Raw genomic sequence first — 17,204 nt, forward strand, 5'->3', positions numbered from 1 at the left:
ACAGTATGAAGGTATTATTCAGTAACAGTATGGGGGTATTATTCAGTAACAGTATGGAGGTATTATTCAGTAACAGTATGGAGGTATTATTCAGTAACAGTATGGGGGTATTATTCAGTAACAGTATGGGGATATTATTCAGTAACAGTATGGGGGTATTATTCAGTAACATTATGGGGGTATTATTCAGTAACAGTATGGAGGTATTATTCAGTAACAGTATGGAGGTATTATTCAGTAACAGTATGGGGATATTATTCAGTAACAGTATGGGGGTATTATTCAGTAACAGTATGGGGGTATTATTCAGTAACAGTATGGAGGTATTATTCAGTAACTGTATGGGGATATTATTCAGTAACAGTATGGAGGTATTATTCAGTAACAGTATGGGGGGTATTATTCAGTAACAGTATGGGGATATTATTCAGTAACAGTATGGGGGTATTATTCAGTAACAGTATGGGGTATTATTCAGTAACAGTATGGAGGTATTATTCAGTAACAGTATGGGGATATTATTCAGTAACAGTATGGGGGTATTATTCAGTAACAGTATGGAAGTATTATTCAGTAACAGTATGGAGGTATTATTCAGTAACAGTATGGGGATATTATTCAGTAACAGTATGGGGGTATTATTCAGTAACAGTATGGAGGTATTATACAGTAACAGTATGGGGATATTACTCAGTAAGGCTATGTTCACACTGAGTATTTTGGGGGAGGAATATCTGCCTCAAAATTCCGTTTGGAACTTTGAGGCAGATATTCCTCTCCCTGCATGCCGTTTTTCGCGGCGATTATCGCGCCGTTTTTTGCCCGCGGCCATTGAGCGCCGCGGGCATAAAACAGCGAGAAATACCCTTTCTCCTGCCTCCCATTGAAGTCAATGGGAGGTCGGAGGCGGAAGCGCCCGAAGATAGGGCATGTCGCTTCTTTTTCCCGCGAGGCAGTTTTACTGCTCGCGGGAAAAAGACGCCGACGCCTCCCATTGAAATCAATGGGAGGCGTTCTCGGGCCGTTTTTGCCGAGTTTTGCGACGCGGTTTCCGCGTCAAAAAACTCGGCAAAATGCCCCGTGTGAACATAGCCTAACAGTATGGGGGTATTATTCAATAACAGTATGGGGATATTATTCAGTAACATTATGGGGGTATTATTCAGTAACAGTATAAATGTATTATTCAGTAACAGTACGGGGGTATTATTCATTAACAGTATGGGGGTATTATTCAGTAACAGTATGGGGGTATTATTCAGTAACAGTATGGGGGTATTATTCAGTAACAGTATGGGGATATTATTCAGTAACAGTATGGGGGTATTATTCAGTAACAGTATGGGGGTATTATTCAGTAACAGTATGGAGGTATTATTCAGTAACAGTATGGAGGTATTATTCAGTAACAGTATGGGGGTATTATTCAGTAACAGTATGGGGATATTATTCAGTAACAGTATTGGGGTATTATTCAATAACAGTATGGGGGTATTATTCAGTAACAGTATGGAGGTATTATTCAGTAACAGTATGGGGATATTATTCAGTAACAGTATGGGGGTATTATTCAGTAACAGTATGGAGGTATTATACAGTAACAGTATGGGGATATTATTCAGTAACAGTATGGGGGTATTATTCAGTAACAGTATGGGGATATTATTCAGTAACAGTATGGGGATATTATTCAGTAACTGTATGGGGATATTATTCAGTAACATTATGGAGGTATTATTCAGTAACAGTATGGGGGTATTATTCAGTAACAGTATGGAGGTATTATTCAGTAGCAGTATGGAGGTATTATTCAGTAACAGTATGGGGGTATTATTCAGTAACAGTATGGAGGTATTATTCAGTAACAGTATGGGGATATTATTCAGTATCAGTATGGGGGTATTATTCAGTAACAGTATGGGGTATTATTCAGTAACAGTATGGGGGTATTATTCAGTAACAGTATGGGGTATTATTTAGTAAGAGTATGGGGGTATTATTCAGTAACAGTATGGGGGTATTATTTGTAATGTTGGTCTTACAATCTATGTAAATTACTGTGGTGGGGGAAGTGTGTGCGGCAGCAGATGATCAGGCTAAGAGACAGTCTGCAGAGTGGCATGTGATGCACTTTGACATGTAGGTGATACTTACGTGTGGTATGTGGGCCCATAACTTGTGTAGAGCCCAGGGCCAAAGAGCATATGAATCCACCACTGGCATCAAGTCAGCACAGGCCGACCACTAAAATACAGCAGGTAGAGCAAAGAAACCAGCCCAGGACGTGCCGCTTCAAAACAGCGCTAAGCGCGACTCGTCCTGGACTGGCCTGAATGTAATTGCAGAGAGTGACGCCGCAAATGAGACTGGCTGCCGAGGAGAGATATGAGGCAGTGCAGACTGTACTATTTGCACTGCACTGATTGGCAGTAAGAATAATTCTTTAAATATTTTACATACTTCAAACAGCACTTTAAGGTTGTGTTCACACTGAGTTTTTTGCAGGAGGAAAATTCTGCCTCAAAATTCTGTTTGGGATTTCGAGGCAAATTTTGTCCTTCCTGCACGTCGTTTGCCGCGATTTTCACCGTGTTTTTCGTTCGCGGCCATTGAGTGCTACGGGCAAAAAACTCAGCGAAATACCCTTTCTCTTCCTCCCATTGATGTCAATGGGAGGTCAGAGGCGTAAACGCGCGAAGATAGGGCATGTCCCTTCTTTCTCGGGAGGCATTTTCGGCTTGTATTTGACGAGTTTTGGGTAGAGTGGTTTCCGCGCCAAAAAACTAGTCAAAATACTCCATGTGAACAGGGCCTAACAAATAAACATCAAATGCTTTCCTATTTAAAAAATGTATATATTGCGTGTTCGATGTGTAAAGCTAGGAATGAGAAAACTCTGATAGATTTTGGGGGGGGGTGCCTTTTTATATTTCGCCTCAGGCGGCAGACATGCTAGGTTCACCCCTGGCCATACGCAGCCGCCAATGCTGGGCTGGAGTACATGGGACCACCTTCCAGCTATACAGGACATGGGGAGATTTATTAATAGTCCTGATCGCTCCAACTCCAACCAATCCACTGCTTTCCCACCAGAATAACGGACATGCTCATTATTCTACAGGAGGGTTTTTTTTGCGGATCTTATTTCTGCTGCATGTGAATGGGGTATAAAATAGCCCACCCACTTGTAATGGATGCAGAATGTTAGTGGATATGAAAGGGATTTAGGTCTGGAATCAGGGACTTAGTCCTAATCAAATCCTGATTGCGTGATCATGGCCTAATACTGAGGTATATAGATTGTAAATTATACCGGTATACAATGCTAAAATATCACCGTACTGGAACTAAATAGTATGATTTATATTTTATATTCAACCATAAACACTCTCACATGCTGGACACATGACGCACAGATGCAACCCACAAGGTGGACACATGCTGCATTCATGCCACTCACACCTAGGACACATGAGCACGCACACCACTCACACCTAGGACACGTGCGCACACACTCCACTCACACTTATGGCAAATACGCACGCACACCACTCATACTTATGACTAATGCGCACGCACACCACACCACGCACACCTAAGGACACATGCACATTCACACCACTTACACCTAGAACACATTCCTAAATCACACCTAGGACACACGCGCACGCGCACTACTCACACATAGGATTTACTCTCCACTCTCGCCACTCACACCTAAGACATATGCCGCACGTTGTCTACCCACAACAAGGACACATGTTGAACACGTACTACTCACACCTGGCATAGATGCCGCACACATCACTCACATACTACACATACCACTCACACACTAGACACGTACAACACACTAGACACATACCGCACACACTACTTACACTAGACACATACCGCACACACCCCTTACACTAGACACATACCGCACACACTACTTACACTAGACACATACCGCACACACTACTTGCACTAGACACATACCGCACACACTACTTACACTAGACACATACCACACACACTACTTACACTAGACACATACTGCACACACTACTTACACTAGACACATACCACACACACTACTTACACAAGACACATACCGCACACACTACTTACACTAGACACATACCGCACACACTACTTACACTAGACACATACCGCACACACCACACAATGCTAAACACATACCGCACACACTGCTTACACTAGACACATACCTCACACACTACTTACACTAGACACATACCGCACACACTACTTACACTAGACACATACCGCACACACTACTTACACTAGACACATACCGCACACACTACTTACACTAGACACATACCGCACACACTACTTACACTAGACACATACCGCACACACCACACAATGCTAAACACATACCTTACATAACTCTTACACACTAGACCTATACCACACATACCACTCACATTAAAAACAACACGCACACTAATGCCACCAATACAGTAGAAGAAGACACAAAACTCACATAAATTGCATATTTCACTCATACAATTGTCATACACTGTTACCACTACATCAACCAGTCACACTACAAAAATCAACCCAACACTTCACTCACATTGCTATATTTACCGGCTTTCTTTAGTAGACTGCTGATTCTTGGGCACTGGCATGCAGGATGCTGGCAGTACATAGGCGTGTATACCGGAGATGCCCCCTCCACCACTAAGCCCCGCCCATGTGCCCACAAAGCCACACCCCTTTTCCAAAGCTCCTCCCATCTGTGGCTCAAATTAACAATAACCTGATGCTCACCATTTTAACCCTATAGCTCCTCCTATCTACAGTATCTGGACCCCCTCCCCTCCCACAAGCAGGTTACATGAGGCTGAAGCATAAACCTACTGACGCTACGGCCGTCAGCAACATCCCCGGCAGGGGCAGGAGACTCCTTCTCCTCGGCAGCCAGACTGAAGCTGTGCTCAGGGGCAGTAGAAAGACTAAGCCCATCACTGATTGGCTGATGCTCAGCCAACCAGCTTTAGGTTTGATTTGTACATGCAGACTGGGCAGGTACCGATTCTCCTTTTCCTCTGCGGCGCCAGAGATGTGCGCGAATGAGCGAGGCGTCAGTGCAGAAAACAAGTCTAGAGCTGATTAGCTGCGGCTCGGCCAACAAGCGCTAAACGTCATTTCTGCAGCGCTCCTTCCCATCACTGCAGAGTACACAGCAATAAATCTCCGAAAGATGTGGTTATAAACACCAGGAGGCTGCAGTTATTGTAATGTTGCTGCTTGTGTTCACCACTGATTGTTTGGGCGGCCGGCAGGAGGCCCACTGTTCACCGGCCCATCTGGCATTTACCAGAACTGTCAGATGGCCAGTCTGGCCCTGCCTGTACCCCAAGTGTCAGTGTGTCATTATACTGTACCCCAAGTGTCAGTGTGTCATTATCCTGTACCCCAAATGTCAGTGTGTCATTATCCTGTACCCCAAGTGTCAGTGTAGCTTATCAAGAAAAGGTGGCTTGTTGGCACTCCCCCTGGCACCCAGCACCTGGCAGGGGGGTATATCCTACCACCAGCTCCCCCCAGCTATACCCTGACAGTGTCTTCTAACACTGATATCCATAGATCCCCCATAGCAGTGCCAGTCACTGTTCTCGTATAACAGCAGAGGAATGTGCTGATCTTGAGGGAGGTCACAGAGAGACAGTTACATAGTCAAAGGAGCAGGGGAACCAGCAGCACAGAGTGTTTCAGGATATGAATGTGTTGATCTAGTGAGAGGTCAGACAGAGGTAGATTGTAAAAAGGTCGATTTACTTTAATTCTTATTATTTTTCTCCAGCAGCGCAGAGGATTTCAGGAGAGGTGTCTGCTACTCATAAATTGCGGTGGAGTTCCATCTTATGTAAGAGAACAACATGGCGAGATTGCGATGCCTGCGAGTGTAACGATTAGAAAGTTGCGGTAATCCCACGAATTGACAGCGAGCTTTGTGATGATTACTCGCGTCTATTTTTTCGTAGGGAAACATTGAAGTTGCGTCTTTGTCGCGCAGTAATCCCGCAGGGTACGCGAGCATTTAGGGGTGATAGTTTTGGCCGCACGGTAAAAAACGGATAAAAACATGCCACCCCCCCCCCCCCACATTTTGGTCGTTGTATTTTCCAGCTCGTTTTTCAAATTTGAGACTTGTAAAATAAATGTGATTTACCTGAAAAAACCGCACAGTCGAAAACTGCGTCACAAACCGCGGCAATTCCGGAGTGATTTTTGCTGCGTTTTTTATCTCTTCTTATCGCAGCATTTGGGTCCATTCAGATGAAGTTACAACAAATCAACAAACTGCGTCCAAAAACCACATGAGTTTCTACCACAATTTGCTGCGTTTTTCGATACAGTTGCATTTTTTACCGTAATCGCATTAAAAAACGCACCAAATCGCAGTAAAAATGCGTGCTATTTTTGGATGCATTTTTTTCAATGTGATTTTAATCGCACCTCAGCCGCAACGTGTGACTGGACCCGCGGGGCGCAATTATATGAGATTATTTTTGGTCTTTCATTAACTATCGCGGCAATTAGTGGTTAAACCCTGTACGTATTTGATGCGGTTTTTATGGCGCTCTGATGTCAATTATCCCATAGGTTGTATTCGGACGTTGCGGTTGAGGTGCAGTTAAAAGAAGATCCGAAAACCGCGTGCGTTATTATCCCAGTTCCGATGCGATTACAAGGTCGCAAAAAAAAAAAAATTCCACAAAAAAAAATTCCACAAAAAAAAAGCGACACGTAAATATACCCCGACCCCTTCTTCTTCTTCAGCAGATGTAGATTTGTGTTGTATCTTGCGCCAATTTCTGTCTGAATTTTTTGGAGGGTTTTGTGCTTTTAAAATTATCCTGTAATTTATCTGTTATGTCCCCATGACAACACTACTTGTTTCTGTGTAATGCATCGTGTTATCATAAGGAAACTAGACCTGTTATGTGACCTCTTTTTGTCAAATGTACGTAATTAAAAGCGGAATTCTGACTTTCGGCACTTGGTATTCCCATGATAACTGAGCTTTAAGAGAACATGTCTGGAAGTGTTGTCATGCGGACACAGAAATAAGATCTTGAAACTACCCAGCCCATGATTATCAGCTGCCCCTTTTGTGTCAATGATGAAAAATGGCACAAATATGTCAGAAAATACGGCAATAACCATCCCATCACCTCCAATGTTGGCCATGCTGACTGTTTCCTTCTTGTGAAGGAGAATGGGGTGGTCAGCTAATCCCACTACAGGGAATAATGGATTAACTGCTAATTGCTTGTTCCGAATAATTGTTGGTCATTAAGTCGGCCATAAATGGTCCTCTCCTAGTGGAGTCTGCAAGTGATTGGACAATTACCCTCATAATTTTCACTGGTAACTGGATGTCACAATTTATTTAATGGTTTTCTTCTTTTAGAATCGGACAACCAGGTTTGATTATCTGGAAAAGTTGTTCTTATATGAGGCGATTCGGACCTCTCTGCTGCCACCTATTGGACTATATTCTGTGAGGACCACTAAGTATTACTACAGGAAGTCGGCTGAGAAACTGAATTGTGTGGCCTCTGTGGCACCGTACAGACTTCTACAGATCCTTCCCACCATGTCGGAGTTGATGTACTCTTAAACGGTACTTGGTCATTGTGGTCTTCATGTATTGGTGGTCAGTGTATTGAAATGTTCCACATAATGAACGGTCGATGGTTTTTGGGGACCTAGACTTGGGGGTAGGACTGATCGCCATGTTTCATAGTGGTAGGTCCTCCAAGTTCTGACAAGCACTCATTGATCAACCCCCTTGTGTAGGATGTTTGGTTTGAGCTGGTAAATCTTTTCTCAATTGTTTGACCAGTTTTGTCTGTAATTCCAGGTTCTTCGACTGTTCTTCACCATGTGGATCCATCCCACCACAGACGAGTTCATGTCCCATCTGGCGTGTGACATAAAATGTGCCCCATCAAGCATCCGGTGACCTTACTCACTATTATATCCATTCTCAAAGCTCCGCTCCAGTTTCTTGATGTCTCTCTTGGATGGACCAACTGGTCTTGTAGCTTTTGACAAGAAATGAAGGAACAAGGTAGAAGTTGAGAATTGGGTTTTGTGTGATGTTTAGAGACTCGGGACTGCAGTCTAAAGGTCATAAGACCATGTGGTCCAGGTTGGAATCTTGGCAGCAAGAACTGGCTTATTAACTGGTCACCAGTCATGGAGAAAAGGGTTTATATGTTGTCAAGGGTGTCTTGTAATTGGTTGGTCTTCTGTGTGCCATTGTATAACTTAACTGGCCTTTAAGATGAGTAACTTCTGTAGACAATCTCTGCTTAGACTAATATGGTTAATCCTAATCTTCTCAAGAACCCCCGACAGAACATGCTGGTTAAGATGGAGGAATCATCAAATTGTGTGTCCATGAAGTTCCCAACATTGGTTATTTGGGATGTTCTGCCACGTTGTCTACTTGGGTTGTGGTTGACTCTATTGAAAATCACGAGAACCTAATCTTGCTATTCTGGTCCTCAAGGAACTCCACAAATCCTTACTCTAATGTTTTTTAGAAGACCGTGACTCCTTTAATCGCTATCTCTATCGGTAACTGCCACAAGTGCTCTGTAGATCTTCCGAATATGGTCCTTTTGGGTCCCTTGTGGACTACTTTTAAGATACTGAGTAAGAGAAAGTTGGGTTGATGTGTTCAGAATTGAATGGGTTAAACACTATGGTTGCCCATGTCCATCAATGGGGTTCACAATGTATTCGATATATCAAGGCTTTTTGATCACGTTTTATGGGCATCTCCACCTTTTTAGTCTCGCTTGGTCTCTGAGCAGTTGTCACTTTCCTCTCCACTCTGCAGCTCCTATAAGTTGTTGCCAGGTGGTGACCATAATTGTAGGTGAAGTGTATGATGCAGAGCAATACAATTGGCTACATCCAGATGCATGTTGGGATGGATTTGAGAAAATAGGAAAAGCGAAGTTGAGTATTTCTACTGTGACTTGGGAAGGAGTCTTGTACCTCAAATGTATTTTCTGGATATAATGGCAAGAACTTCTGCGGGGAAGGGTCCTCAGTGTTGATCATGATCTCGAGGTCCTATCCAGTTATACACTTGTACCAGATACATAAGTCTACTTGACCCTCAAGGAGGTTGGAGCTGGAACGTGATCTCTTTAATATGAGCCCTTACATTCTTGGATCAACCATTGCAATCCTTTGAGCAAGACCCATCTTGGTTGTAATGAAAAGAGAACATCTCGTTATGGTGCTCAAGCTCCGCATGTAGGGGTGAGATATCTACTGTACAATTGTTACGCTCCACCAGTGTTGTACCCGCCCTCCCCTCCTCTGAGACTTTGGTTGATGCTATGGGTTGGATGAATAGTGTATTACTGAGGAATCTCCCTTGCATGTAGTTTCTTATTTCCTGTAAAGGGGTGGGGGTGGAACTCCATAGCGTGGGTGGGGGATTACATGACCTTCGTCCAGCAGCACTGATCCAAAGCAAGGTTAAAACCCTATGAGATGGATGACAAACGCTGTGTTTAAGGCATTCAGGCCCCTCCAAAAGTAACTAACAACCACAATTTCAATAATGTCACTGCTCTTACAGTAAAGAATCCCCTTCTATGCTGATGTAGATACTTTCTCAACTATCTGTAGAGGATGCCTTCTTGTCGTGGTAACAAGTCTGGGTACAAATCTTCAGACAGATCTCTATAATGTGTGATATTTGTACATGGTAGTTGCCCCCAAACTACCTCCTAACTTAACCTCCATTTAACATTTCTTGGTACTGTGACTCACCCGCTCAATTTCGGTCAACCTTCTATACAGGTAGCTAAATCATATTCTGTTACCTGAGTAGTAATGTGTATGTAGAAACACTGTCAAATGCATCCTATTACATTATTTGGCTTGGCAGCAGCTGCCTGGCACTGGTGAGAGGAAACCAAGCACGAGATCTGCTCTTTTCTTCTTGTGTTGTGATAGTTAGAGCTGTCTAGACCAGTAAGGGTTTAACTTCAGAAAGTTGGGCTTGAGTGATGTCTACCAGTTCCATTGCATTACATTAGTAGCTGTGTCATTTACATACAGACGACCGTGTGCAACTTCGAACGTGAAAAACCTGACCTGTTTCACATCGGAGGTGCACCCTCAGACTAGTCAATGGAGGGATGCGTGGAAACGCAAGAAAATAGGACATGTCTTATCTTTGAATGGACCCTTCACACGCTCCGTTGAAACAATGGCCTCGTGAAAGGCCCCATTGAAATACATGCGTCCGTGTGACGGTAGTTTTAACGGCCATCACACGGACAAGTTACACACATCTGAATGAGCCCTAAGAGTAGATAATCTCAAAACCAAATCCTGGTTTTATCTGGGGATGTTGAATCTTTTACATTTTGTGCCGGTAGACAATAATTTGTGGTGGCTTCAGCCTCAGGATCGTGACTCTTCCGATGTTGGTGGGCCTCTAGCACGTCACTATTCTCTATATATTCCAGCTTTTTTTAAACCTCCCATTCTATTTGTTTCAATTGCTCTACCTAGAGCCCAAAACTGCCCCCACCTTGTAGCTAGGATACCGGCTGAAAAAATTGGAAGCTAATATCAGACTGAGATCAAGATGTTTTTGGAGCTGATAGTCAATTTTTTTCAAAGAGTCTTCAATTTTAATGGAAGATGGATTTGTAGAAAGTCAGAAGGGATATTTCACTTAATTCTGCAGCGTAAATTATTCCTTGTATGAGCTACAATGTTTCACGTTAAAGTCAATGGTAATGTGTTTGCAGGCGTATTTAGATATTTACGCTCATACGCTGTGTGAACACGGCCTAATGAGTGAATAGATGAAAATTACCTATTTAGATCACTGGTTTCTCTCTAAGCTTCCTCAAACTGTATTTGCTTTTGCAGCTGCTGCTTGGCATTGTGTTGCTGCTCGGTTTACTGGAAAACCAGTACATCCGATTCTTACTGTATATTCTGTTCTATCCCATATTAACCAACTGTACGCAGCTATATGGTCAGTGACATAAGTGCATTACTCCTATTTATCACTGTTATTTAATATACCCCTATGCAGGCTGACGGCTTGTAGAGGTCTTTGTCACAATCAAGTTGTGTTAATATAAAAAAGTACATAAAGTTGTCCAGGGGTCGGACATCCAGGAGACGCACCATGCAGAGGCCGATACAAATACATGCGCTGCAGTGTCCAGATACACAATGGAGCTACTGTGACTTCTGTCCCTTAAATAATTTCCCCCTGTACATACATTGTCCCTGTCCCTGCATCTGTAGCTTCACTACTAGGTTGTTACAGTAGTAAAAGCTTCAGTTTAGAACCTCGGCCTCATGACCGACATCTGGATTTGCACTTCTCACCTTTTTGTAGACGTGTTGGTTAGACAGGGCCTTGTTTTCAGGAATCCGCGCTGCTTAGATTATTTATTTCTATATAATTTTGCAGGAACCTCTTAATACCTTCAAATTTATGAGATGTGATACAATAAATATTGGCTCGGCATCGGCCGTCCTGCAGCGCTGACCCTGTTGGGGCTCATTGAGACGAGCGTGTAACTCATCCGTGTGACGCTATTTAAACAATGGCTGTCACTGACTCATGTATTTCATTGGGGCCGTTCACACGGCTGTCTCAGAGCATGTGAGGGGTACTTGGAAAAATAGGACATGTCCTATCTTGTGTTTTGTTTTTTCACGCATCCCTCCATAGACTCTAGTCTGAGGGATCCGCGATAACAAAACTCGCACGGGTGCACCTCGGATGTGAAAAACATCAGTTCTTCACATCCGAGGTTGCACGCGCTCTACTGAATGCAGCCTGATGCTGGATTCACACAGGTGTTTAGCATCTCGGACGTGAAAGAACTGCAGTTCACGTATAAGTTGCATCTGTGCGCTGCAGGACGCGATCTCACACCCCCCCCCCCATAGACTAGAGTCTATGGAGGGATGTGTGAGAAAATGGGACATGTCCTGTTTTCTCACGGACCCTTCAGTCCATTGAAACAGCCGTGTGAAGGGCCACTTTGAATTATACAGGTCCGTGTGACTGCCGTTGCTTAATCGGCCGTCACACAGATGTTTAACAAGTTAGAAGAGGCTGGACGCAGCCTGCAGGGCTTCAGAGGGAAGCCTCCATGACGGGACCTAGTAGGGAAAGGGTTAACTGAGAGGGAGAGGTAGGGGGAGGTGGATGGGAGGCAGGGAGGAGTTAGGGGGCCGTTACTGGTCTTCCCGCTGCTTTCGGCATTGAGCCGGAAGCAGCGGGAGGAGTAACACTAAAATTGCATTAGCTCCCTCCGTTGTCCCGCTCTGTGCCCTGTTATGTCGGAGGCCGACATACTTGAGCGGCTGCGCGCTGCAGCTGTTCACCACGGTCCCGGCTGGTTGGAGGAGACCGTGGCGGCACTTACGAGGATCCCGGGGGCCGAAGCATCGCCACGTCAAGCCCGGCACCCGAGGTCTGTTGCACAAGGGGATAGGCTTCTCTCCCCCGGCCCCCTCCCTAGTAGTAATATGGCGGCGGGGGGGGGGGGAGTCGGCAACACCCGCTCCTGCTCAAAGGAGGCAGAGAGCGTCTCCAGGGGCGACGGTGGCTAAGGCCGGGTCTCCCCGGCGGTCCCGCCCTCCAGAACGCCTCAGTCCTGAGGTGGTCCCGCGGACACGGCGTCGCAGGGGGAGCCCTACAAAGGACGCTGAAGGCCAGGCAGCTGGGAGGGCCGCCTCTTCCCAGGCCCTGCGTCCTGGCAGGAATCCCCAGCCGCGACGAGGTCCGGCGGTACACAGGGAGTCGCAGGCCGGGCTCCCTGTCACCCCTCCCCCATCGGATGCAAGAGTTGGAGGACAATCTACGGCCGCCCCGCCTGGTGATGTTCCGGCCAGGGGGCAGGCTTCATCGAGATCGTCAAGACGGACGCCTAGAGCTGCAGCGACGACGAGGCAACAGGTCCGGTCGGAAGTCTGGGTCCCAGCGGTCGGGCGGCAGGTTGCCGGCCCATCTGTCAGCGCATCGTCGTCCCTGTGTAGGAGATGTCGGTGGGATGGCCAGTCGTCTGCGAGAGAGGATCTGGAAGAAGGCGAACTGGACGTTTATCGGCGAGGTCAGGATGGTCCGGCTGACAGGAACACAGCGCCTGTGCAGCCCGGTGAGTGCATAACTCCGTCTTTGCCATATCCAGCGATTTTTATGTCGGGTGTCGGTGGGGGGGCAGCAAGCGTAGCATCGGCTGCCGGTAGCGGCGTGGTCGGGCGCGACGGCGCGGGTCTAGCGGATTTAGCGGGTTGCTTGCGGGAGCTGGTCGGGCGTCTAGATAGGGCGGCGGCGCCAGTAGTTACGGAGGTGTCCCCGGTGGTAGTTTGGTAAGGTCCCCGGGTAGTTGGATCGTTACAGGCGGTCGCGGTGTCAGTACAGACCGAGGCCCAAAAAGATGGCGATAGGGTGCGTATTGATGATCGCGCTCGGGGGGAGGTGTATGTTTGCTTCGAAGGTCCGTTGGGGGCGCATTTAAAGCAGGAGGTGCGTGAGCGGATCTGGAAGGACGAATATGTCGAGATTTTTTCTCTGCTGCCGCTTGCTAAATTCAATTTGGATAAGAGCAAGCGGGACGAGAGTAAGAAGGATGAGGAGGAACGTCGGCGGTATAGGCTTATCCCGCAGACGTTCGTCAATTGGTCGCAGGCGTTTGACATATTAGCCAGTGTGATAGGGGAAAAGGCGCCGGAAAATTGTTCGGCGTTGTTTTGCTATTTTGATGCCATTGGGGAGGCCCATAGGGCGTACGGGGGGCAGGCGTGGCTAAGATACGACGAGCAATTCCGTCAGCGAAAAGCGGTTCGGCCGGCGATTCGGTGGAACCAGAAGGATATTGCTCTTTGGTTAAGGGTTACGGCTCCGGTTAGGCAGTCCTTTCCCGGGAGCGTCGGCCAGGGGGGCCAGTCCAGTCAGGCCGGGCAAGGTGCCGGGGCAAAGTTGGGATTCTGCTGGCAATTTAACGATGGCCAGTGTAAGTTCGGGGCCACGTGCAAGTTCAAGCACGTGTGTTCAGAGTGTAACGGTGCATACCACGGGGCTGCAAAATGTATGCGGAAGAAGAGGTCAGGGAACCAGCCCTCCTCGGCTAGTCAAGGGGTTGTCACCGGTGAGGGTGGAAAGGATGGCCCCTTATCTAAATGAGTATCCGGATAGGGTGGCGGCCAAGTTAATTTTTGAAGGGTTTTGTGTGGGTTTTATTATTCCCCCGCCTCCTTATGAGGTTCCGGTTACGCGGAGGAATCTTAAGTCGGCCTACTTGCATGCTGAGGTCGTATCGGAAAAATTGTTTAAAGAGGTTTCGTTGGGTCGCATGGCGGGGCCTTTTGTTGATTCGCCAATAAAAGATTTAGTGGTTTCCCCATTGGGTATTGTGCCAAAGCGCGAGCCCCAAAAATTTCGTTTGATTCAGCATTTATCGTTTCCCAAGGGTTTGTCGGTAAATGACGGGATTGATCACGAGTTGTGTTCCGTAGTGTATACCTCATTCGATAAGGCGGTGGGGTTAATTCGTGCTGCGGGTCCCGGCGCGCTGTTAGCGAAAACCGACATTGAGGCGGCTTTCAGGTTGTTGCCAGTTCATCCAGAAAGCCAACGGCTGTTGGGTTGTTTTTGGAATGGGGCTTTTTACGTGGATATGTAATGGCAGGGGGTAGGGAGACGGACAAGTGAGCCCTAATCTACCCGCCACTCTGTCCCTGCCTACTTGCAACGACCCGCCCTAGGCGACGGGGTACAACTGGGCGGCGGTCCCTGCGCTCAGTAAGTGCACGACAAACACGACAAACATACAAAGGAACACAAGCAAGGAAAAGGGGCCGTTGCCCACGGCAACACCGTGAGCAACCAGAGTGGTGAACGAGCCGAGCCAAGCCAGGAGTGTGCGAGGTACAAAACGAAAAGCAGAAGAGTAGTCGGTAAGCCAGGGTCTGTATGGAGCAGGATCAAAAATAGCAGGAGCTGTAGCTGGGCCAGGAAACCACAAGGAAAGAATCACAAGCACCGAGGGACAGGAAGTGCAGGCTTAAATAGACCGAGGGCGGGAGTTAGCTGAGTCTGGCCAGGTTACGATAGGCTCTCCCACTCCTAAGCCTGCCAGCCTGAATGGTGGAAGCAGGAGTCAGTCTCAGGGATGTATTCTCAGGTGCTGACTGATTAGTTCTGGGAGTTAACCCTGAAGCTGTGCCTGGCAGATGCTTTACAGTACCCCCCCTTTTATGAGGGGCCACCGGACCCTTTCTAAGTGGAGCTGGCTTACTGGGGAAACGCAGGTGGAACCTCCTGACCAATACCCCAGCGTGAACATCCCGGGCGGGTACCCAAGTCCTCTCCTCGAGCCCGTATCCTCTCCAATGGACCAGGTACTGGAGGGAGCCTTGGACCATCTTGCTGTCCACAATCCTGGCCACCTCGAATTCCACCCCCTCAGGGGTGAGGATGGGAACAGGAGGTCTCCTCGAGGGAGCCAAGGACGGGGAGCAGCGTTTGAGGAGGGAGGCATGAAACACGTCGTGTATCCGAAAAGACGGGGGTAACTCCAGCCGAAAGGAGACAGGATTGAGGACCTCAATGACCTTATATGGCCCAATAAACCGGGGAGCAAACTTCTTGGACGGAACCTTGAGACGCAAGTTCCTAGACGACAACCACACCAGATCCCCGACCATAAACAGGGGGTTATCAGAAAGTTTTTTATCAGCCTGAGTTTTTTGTACGCTCTGGGACACCTCTAGGTTTTTCTGAACCTGGGCCCAGACTGTGCACAGTTCCCGATGAACGACCTCTACCTCGGGATTGTTGGAACTACCAGGTGAAACGGAGGAGAACCGTGGATTAAACCCAAAATTACAAAAAAAAGGAGAGACCCCTGACGAGTTACTGACCCGGTTATTAAGGGAAAATTCGGCGAGGGGAATGAAAGAGACCCAATCAAATTGACAGTCAGAGACAAAACACCTTAAGTATTGTTCTAGAGATTGATTAGTCCTCTCCGTTTGGCCATTGGTTTCAGGATGGAAGGCAGAGGAGAAGGACAGATCAATCCCCAACTTCATACAGAAGGCTCTCCAAAACAATGAAATAAATTGTACCCCTCTGTCCGAAACAATATTGACAGGGACCCCATGGAGACGCAGGATTTGTTTGACAAACAAGGTAGCCAACGTTTTGGCGTTGGGTAGTTTCTTGAGGGGCACAAAGTGGCACATCTTACTGAAGCGGTCCACCACCACCCACACCACCGACTTGCCTTGGGATGGAGGCAAATCGGTGATAAAATCCATGGAGATATGTGTCCAAGGTCTCTGGGGAATGGGCAACGAACGCAGTAAGCCCGCTGGTCGGGACCTGGGAGTCTTGGACCTAGCACAAACCTCACAAGCGGCGACGTAGGCCTTAACGTCTTTAGGCAACCCAGGCCACCAATAATTTCTGGAAATGAGGTGTTTGGTACCCAGGATGCCTGGATGGCCAGATAGTGCGGAGTCATGATTTTCCCTAAGTACCCTTAGCCGGAATTGCAGGGGAACAAACAGCTTGTTCTCAGGAAGGTTCCCGGGAAGTTGACTCTACATCTTCAACGATGCCAGGTTCTTCTTTTTACATCTAAAGCGATTCCAGGTTCCTCTTTTGGGACCACCGAAGATGCTAGGTTCAGGTTTGTGCATCACCGAAGAATCCGATGGCACTGTAACACACACTGTGCGGTTAAAATTAAAAACACTGATGCATTACTGATGTGGCACACTCCCGGCAGTGTTCTGAGCCTTCACATGGAACTTGGGGTGCATATTCAGATTTTGGGGTGACCGCCCCAAAATGTCAACATTTCACTCTGGGTGCTATCTAAGCACTATAGCTTTACAGGGAGGTGGTAGTGAAATTACATTGATGTTTGGATGGTTACAGGATGAAAGTTCTGAAGCACTGAAAACAGCAGTTCTCCTATTATTGACTACCGGTTGACTTTTGGAGCACAGAAGGTTCACATAGAGCTCACAGTAACATAGCACATAAAGGTGATTCAAAACTGCATACATTGATGCATTACTGATGTGGCACACTCCCAGCAGTGTTCTGAGCCTTCACATGGAACTTGGGGTGCATATTCATATTTTGGGGTGAC

At 46.8% G+C, this 17,204-nt stretch overlaps 2 long non-coding RNA genes across 2 annotated transcripts in view; one reads left to right on the forward strand and one right to left on the reverse strand.

The window, feature by feature from the left end:
- Positions 1-17,204, reverse strand: part of LOC142698986 (uncharacterized) — a 255,149-nt gene that overhangs the window by 73,101 nt on the left and 164,844 nt on the right. The window lies entirely within an intron of this gene.
- Positions 1-17,204, forward strand: part of LOC142698999 (uncharacterized) — a 66,045-nt gene that overhangs the window by 44,383 nt on the left and 4,458 nt on the right. Inside the window, exons 3-4 of the long non-coding RNA XR_012865912.1 lie at positions 7,436-7,648; positions 7,889-8,098. This is a non-coding gene — a long non-coding RNA (uncharacterized LOC142698999). The remainder of the gene's footprint in view (positions 1-7,435; positions 7,649-7,888; positions 8,099-17,204) is intronic.

The sequence above is a fragment of the Rhinoderma darwinii genome, unplaced genomic scaffold, assembly GCF_050947455.1.
Source record: "Rhinoderma darwinii isolate aRhiDar2 unplaced genomic scaffold, aRhiDar2.hap1 Scaffold_106, whole genome shotgun sequence".
NCBI lineage: Eukaryota > Metazoa > Chordata > Amphibia > Anura > Rhinodermatidae > Rhinoderma > Rhinoderma darwinii.